This window comes from Halyomorpha halys, unplaced genomic scaffold, assembly GCF_000696795.3.
Source record: "Halyomorpha halys isolate HHAL.00 unplaced genomic scaffold, Hhal_1.1 Scaffold1412.1, whole genome shotgun sequence".
NCBI classification, from domain to species: domain Eukaryota; kingdom Metazoa; phylum Arthropoda; class Insecta; order Hemiptera; family Pentatomidae; genus Halyomorpha; species Halyomorpha halys.
The window spans coordinates 124,914-132,213 of record NW_027113039.1 but is presented as its reverse complement, the minus strand read 5'-3'; the positions used below and the strand labels follow the sequence as shown (position 1 = coordinate 132,213).

Sequence of the window (7,300 nt, the reverse complement as noted above, 5' to 3'; positions counted from 1 at the left end):
TTAAAAATTAAAGAAAAAATAATAATTTTGGAACGAGGAATAATATCAAAAGTACTTTTCTGAAAACTATTGACATTGGAGTCTATATGTCAGTCAACTGAAAGACTAATTTGTAAAATTAGTACGGAAAAGTATTGCCACACTGAATAATATAGAATTATCTGTTTTAAAACTAGCGAGGATTATTTTGAACTCTGAGTAGAGTGCAAAGTGAAAATTGTGTAATGCGCGCACCGCACCAATTTTTTTTATTTCGTTTTATGATTTTATATAATGTACTTTAGAAAATGCACATTGATTCATATGAAAATAGACCCTTGACTGAGCGAAAAGAAAATGTGGAACCCCCAAATATTGGTTGTAATGAGGATTAATGAGGGTTCCTCAATCTTAGGGCCATGTTCTAGGCCTGGTCCCACGGTATCAGTCACACTCACCTTCCACTAAACCGGAACGTTTTTTCTTTGGCCATTGTGGCTAGGCCCACCGCAGATAGGTTGTACGCCCACCATTTATAATAACCAGATGGTTGGTCAGGATAAGGGTAAAGGTATTTGATTTTCTCTCAGAGATAAGGGGTATTATTTATCTTAGTGGGGGGTTCGATTACGGTTCAGATGACTTCATTTTTTCTCCCCGTTGTCCATTCAGAAACAAAACCGAATGAGACGGTAACAAATCAGTTAGGGAAAAAAATGGGAAGATGTATGACGACAGTCATGTAAAAGCTATAATTAAAACCAAAGAAACACATCATGAATAACATATTAGCATTTGTTTCTTTTATACGTAATTATTAGACAAGAGTTAAAGATGACTTCATTTTAGAGTTAATTAACGCTTGTTTTTAATTTATGTTTTGCGAACCACAAATCCTAAAAAAAACAGGACGTAGGCCTCAATGCATTCCCTTTGGAGTTGTAACCTGTATAACACCAGCTCCTGAATCTTGAATTCTGTTTACAAACATATGCTCTACCAGACGGTATACAAACCCCAATCTCAGGAGCAAAGATCTGCAAACAAACAAAGCTGCTTCCAGAATATTCTTGAGGCAGTCATTGGACAAATGTGTGTATATTTCTGATTTTAGAATAATTTAGCTTTTCCTTATATAAACTATAAGAGAAAGAGAATTTAATGCAAATAGAACACTTACCTTAGGATTTGAACACTTAATTAATTAAATATTAAACTAATTTTAACTGAATGATTCCTTAAGTCCAGATAACATTCACAATCTTTATAGTATGCGTGCTTCCTCAAGGAACTTTTATGATGAGCGTGATTTTTTTTTTAAAAACTACTTACTTTCATATCTGGATGTAAAAATCACATGAAAAAAACACCTTTCAATATATTTATGATTTTTATTTTTTACCATGGTTTAGATATAATTTTTTTTCTAAATCATATACAATTCATTTTACTATTTTCTCCTGATCAGAATTTTCAGAAAGTCCATTCAGGATGTATTTAAAAAATGGATATGTGTTAGCTATCGCATGGGGACTCCAGATGCTCTACGCAATTAAGGATGACAACTAAATACAAAATTTTAAATACACCTTTTGTGGGCTGAAGGGACTTAATGTGTTTAAAGGACTTATTTTATAAAGTTATTAAGTTTTGAAATGTAACTTGGGACTAAATAATTTCTCCTCCCAATCTTAAAAATTAATGAAAATGAGGTGAAATATCATTTGGTGAGAAAGGACTCCAAGGGAATGCCAATCATTAGGAGCGTTAAAAAATTCCGTCCGACACTTAAACTTAATTCATATTGAAAATTTGTGTCTGGCAATACTTAATTTAGATTGTTTATGAATACTTATAAACCAAAGATGGTATTTAGAAAGCAGACAATAAAATTACAAAAAAATGAGAAATTCGAGTATTGGACGATTAGTGTTGATAGCTTTACACTAAACGTTTCTCTGACCCGTTCCCTGAAGTGAAAGGTAAAATTTCGCCTTTCTCTAATTAGCATAACCCGAGATTTTAGGTGGGAAAAAATGGCTCATTTACAATATAGTAGATAGATGGAAAAAAAGATTAATGTTAAGATTCATATTTAATTTGACCTCGACTTTCATATTTATACATACTAACTGACGGTTGCCTAATATCTTAATTAATTAGGCAATGGTATATACATTTAAATTTTTAGTTTGAAATACGACTCCCACCATCATCAATGTACGTAAATTATAAAGACTATAAGTTCAAATATTATTTTTTCTTTGGCATTATTTTTACTTTTGAGGTAATTTATCAATTCTTCCATCCGAATCCTTTTTGTGTTATATTTACTTTTTTGACCCGATTTAAGTACTCAAAGTAATTATCACTATAATTTCTATAATATCATTGATCTTTATGTTGTTTGTAGAACTTGATTCCCTAAGTATATGTATTGGAAAATAATGAGATAAATGTAATATAAGTATTAAAAAAAAAAGATGTTTTTTCTTCCTGATTTTTTACCACAACAATTCAGTACTCCATTTTATTTACTGAGGTGGATTAAATCAGTTCTATTTCCTGCTGAAATATAAAACGCACAATTGCAATTACTTCGGTTTTTCTTAATATAATATGTATAATATTTAATAATAAATATACGTGTTGAAAAATTAAATGGCATAAAAGTATGGATCTACGATCTTTTGTATTAAAAAACTAGAATATCACTTTCATTAGAACTGTCATATCATCAGAACTAGGTAATATAAATTTCAACAGTCGTTTAGGACTATGTCCTAACTGATTGAACCGATAACTTCATACAGTTTATTCTAAAGATGAAATGGGTCCAATAACATTCAAAAGAAGATTTGAGTTTCTTTTTTTTCCCATCGATTAAATATATATTTTGAAGTATTTGTATCAATTTGAATTCAATCACTCAGGTTATGTAGATGTTCTGCAACCGCGGAGGTGCAGATGAACACAGCCCACAAAAAGAGAATTGCGGAAGGATGAAGACACGCTACCCCGTTGGGATTCACGAAGACCATCCGGAGGGAGGGGGCTAAGACATGGAGGTCGTGCTCCACGTTCCCACTAACGGCCCATTTCGCGGCCGCCCTGTTTCCTGTCCCGGCCACTCTGCATCGTCTTCTGTCAGATTTATGTCTTCCCTCCGGCTGGTATATCTCCAGGAGAGAGGTCAGCCTTATTGCTATGCTGAAGAATGGGTTAGATCTACATCTAGTTACTGAAATGTAGGTCTATAAGTAAACAACTCAGCATATCGATACATATATTTTCAATGAATTTATTATATCTATGCAGAGTGCACTAAAAAGCAAAAAATCCACTCTTCACGGAGCGGTATTATAAATGTAATATTATACTATAAAACTTGTCTTCATCTTATTAAATCCGTCTGCAAGGAACAAAAAGTTCTAAGAACGGCACTACGGAACTATATGAAACTATATTTCACTTATATGAAACTATTATTTTTAACTGAGTGGTGATAAAAATAATAGTTTCATATAAGTGAAAATATATACATATCAAAATAAATATAGCAAAATTAACAATTATTTTATTCGCTCACATTTTACGCCAGTTCTTCTACTGTACACATTTATCGGTTACTGTAATTAATTTATCATTATTTATATTGCATTCAACAAAAAGAAAATCGGAAATTCGTATCTTCGTAAACTTAAACTCAATATATTTAATTAACAGTTTAGTTGTAATAAAATATAAAACATCTGTAAATAATTTATTTTCTGAATTAATAAAAATCTATATTATACTTCAGATTTGAATTTTCTCCCTTCTATAAGTATAATAGCGATCTTAAACACTTAACTAAAGTTAAAAATTTAATTTTTTTTTTTTACATTTCATCCACTGACATATATACATACATGCATATAATTTAATAAGCATTAATAAACATATATTCATAAATACAACACTAAATTTATGAATATACTTATAAATAGCAGAATTAATTATAAAACTAGTAGAAATCGTAATTTTCCAAAAATTAATAAAACTCTGTATTATTCATTATGTACCAGTACATAATGAACGTACGTAATATTTAATGCAGATAAAACATTTATTGCGATTGTGTTTATTATGTTTTATTCGATACTACAACTAATAAAAAAATTAAAACCTGTGAGATTTAGTTATCATTTTTAAAACTTTATTTTTCAATCAGGTATCGTTGATGAAGGATTAGGAGAATATATCTCTTCTCCTCTCCAAAACCTTTAAAAAATGTTAATTAGAGTAAACTTGTGTATTTATTATGACTTTTAAAAAAAATTTGTATTTTCTATGATTTTACTTATTACTTTTATATTTTGAATATTACTTGATTAATGCCCATTTTTGAACATACTTACCTTCTGGTTATTAAATATTCCTGCCTAAAAAATATCTTGGTACAACTCATTTCATGATATAAACATTTTTTTAGCATATACCACATAATGAAATAAAGAATAATTAATTTTTAAAAAAATGATTATAAACCTACTTAGAAAATTCCCAAATTGTTCACTAAATGAGTCAAGGAGGAAAAAAAAATGAGAAAATTTCGTTCTTAAATTTTAAATTTCACCAAATACTTTATAAGATATAGTGAAGTAAATATTTTATTTTTTAATTAATATTAAGTAGGTCCGTATGGCAACACACCATTATATTATGACAAAACAAATTTTTTTACCTCCTTAAGTTGAGTATCTTAAAAGAAATAGAAGTTCACTAAAAATTAATTTTTTAATTACTTCAGATTTAATTTGAAATTATCAATTAATTCAATAAGCCATCCTCTTTGATCCGATATGTACACTTCATTATTTTTCCTTGCAGCGTATTTCTCCCCTGCAGTATTACTTACAATTAGCCGATAAAAAAAAAGGAAAACACAAACAACTTTATTTAAGTGATGGTAATAGATTAAATATTACATTTTCATGAGTATTTTGTGAAATCGAAAAAAAATTACAACCTATCCATTATAATATAATTACAACATTATGCCTAACTTGAAACATTAATTGATTGGGTGAGTATTGGCTCTGTTTGAATCCGTTTTCAATTAATAATCCTACGTCTTGGACGACCTGCGCCTGGAGAAACGGGCTGATGTGACTGGAGGTGCCTTCGTTGTAGTAGTAGGTATAACAATTTCTGGAATTTGAACTGTGATTGCATGTTTTGCGACTTCTTTTTTGACAACTGTTTTTGATGTTTTTGAAACTTTGCTATGAGTATGTGTGGCAACGTTATGTTCGATCTCGTGATATTCTGCAACAAATAAACAATTATTATAAGTTTCATATGATGGTGATAATATTTTTCTTGAAAATTTATACAAGGCTAAGATGATAAAATAAATTATTTCGTGTTTGTTGTAGACCAGACAAAAAACAGTATCAAACCAGAAAGAACAATAATAATAATAATGTGTTTCGTTACAACCCATGAAGGGTCAGGGGGTACAGTACTTTGTAAAGAAATACTGTTTTTTGAAAAATGATTATACAAGGAGGTGATTTTTTCAAGATCAAGCTCAACCATCAAGTATTTCCCTAATTAAGGGTATCTACTTTATTGAGGCAGGGTGTAATCCAGGAGGACTCCCGAACCCACAGGGTCAACTCACAGATAGTTTTTTTTTTGTTTTTACTCCCTTCCTGGTCATTTTTTTACGTACTGGAGGCAGGGTAAGTATCTACAGGACACTACCCTATTCTAAACATGCTGGAGGGAGGGTCAAGTTTCATTTCATGATACCGCCAGGCCGATTCGGTCAACCGCTAGTCACGAGTCAGTTAAAGTTGATGCTTTAACTTGCTCGGCTACAAACGGCCTAAGTATTAGATTAACGAATTATCTGCTACTGCCGGATTCGAACCCAGATCCCAAGAGTTAGTAACACAGCGCCTTACACACTGAACTACCTCGCTCCATACTACAAACCATAGTAACTTTAAGTCGAAGACGATGATCGTGTAATATATGAGGTATGTGTGTAAGAGATGGTTGGGATTGCGGTCAGTAAATAATACAAATAAGTAAAAACTTATTTTTTAGTGCCAACGTTTCTGCCAATGTTTAAGCTCTTCATCAGGGCTTAAAACAAACAGCAAGATAACAACCATTATGATTAAATGAAAGTACAGAATAATAAGGACCGTAAGTAGGTAACAAATAATATTGGTACATAAGTTGAATTGAAAAATGCATTGTGTAATATTCTAAGAATATTGAAACTCTATATTATAATTTATAGAGAATATAGTAATATTAAAATTAGGAATGAAGAAAGAAAATAATAAACATATGAAAATCAACTGAATAAATACATGTACAATTTGGAAATTATTTACAATTGAAGCAATGTATTTGGTAGTTTTATTTAGTGTATGTTAATTTAATGAAAACTAACCTTTTTTGCTCTCAATTATTAACTTTCCTTCCAATATCATTAACAAACTGATTAATATCTACAAAAACCCAGTCCCCCCTTCTGACATTTCTTCACAAATACTTTCTATCTCCATATACAGATCATTACCATATGTCCCATTTCTCTACAATAATATCCAAAAATGTTCACGCTCCTCTATCCCTAACCTTAGACTTGCTTTCAAATCTCACAACAAACTGTCAACATTTTACTCACATTTAAAAGATCCTATACTCCTACACATCCCTTGTTCTACTCCCAGCTGTAATTCTTCTTATATTGACGAAACCAAAAACCTTCTCAAAAACCGCATCACGTGGAATATTCCATTTCCTCTCGTAACTCTTCTTCTTCTTAACTTTCTGAACACACCTTATCATTAAACCATTTTTTTATTTTGACAATACTTCTATACTAATCACAGTCCGGACTTGGACGACACTGGATCTTGGTCTGAAAAATAACTGAATAATATCATCTTAAAAAATTTCTATGAATCTTTTTGCTCTCGGACAGTCATCTACTTTGAGAACCATTGGAATATATCACAGCTTAAATATAATCCCCACTTCTTAACACCAAAACATTTTTTAAAATTGGAATTTAAAGAAATCCGAGAGATTTAATATTATCATTTTTTCTTCCTAAGGAAATATATTTACTAAAACCTTTAAAATAATTGTGCTAGTAAACTGTAATTAATTTGACAAAAATCTGCTTACGATAATTTTGTCCGTCGAATTAAATTAGTAAATAATTTCTTAATTAACATCACGTTCATTTTCCGTATTCTCTAAGAAAATTGGAACTTTTTTTAAGTTGATCATTTTTCAGATAAGATGAGTA

The 7,300-nt window shown here is 30.5% G+C and overlaps 1 protein-coding gene and 1 long non-coding RNA gene across 2 annotated transcripts in view; one reads left to right on the top strand and one right to left on the bottom strand.

Moving 5' to 3' along the window:
• Positions 1 to 7,300, top strand: part of wb (wing blister) — a 128,995-nt gene that overhangs the window by 61,836 nt on the left and 59,859 nt on the right. The gene's annotated exons all lie outside the window — the stretch shown is intronic.
• LOC136796582 (uncharacterized) overlaps positions 4,745 to 7,300 on the bottom strand; it is a 7,220-nt gene continuing 4,664 nt past the window's right edge. Inside the window, exon 2 of the long non-coding RNA XR_010844324.1 lies at positions 4,745 to 5,289. This is a non-coding gene — a long non-coding RNA (uncharacterized lncRNA). The remainder of the gene's footprint in view (positions 5,290 to 7,300) is intronic.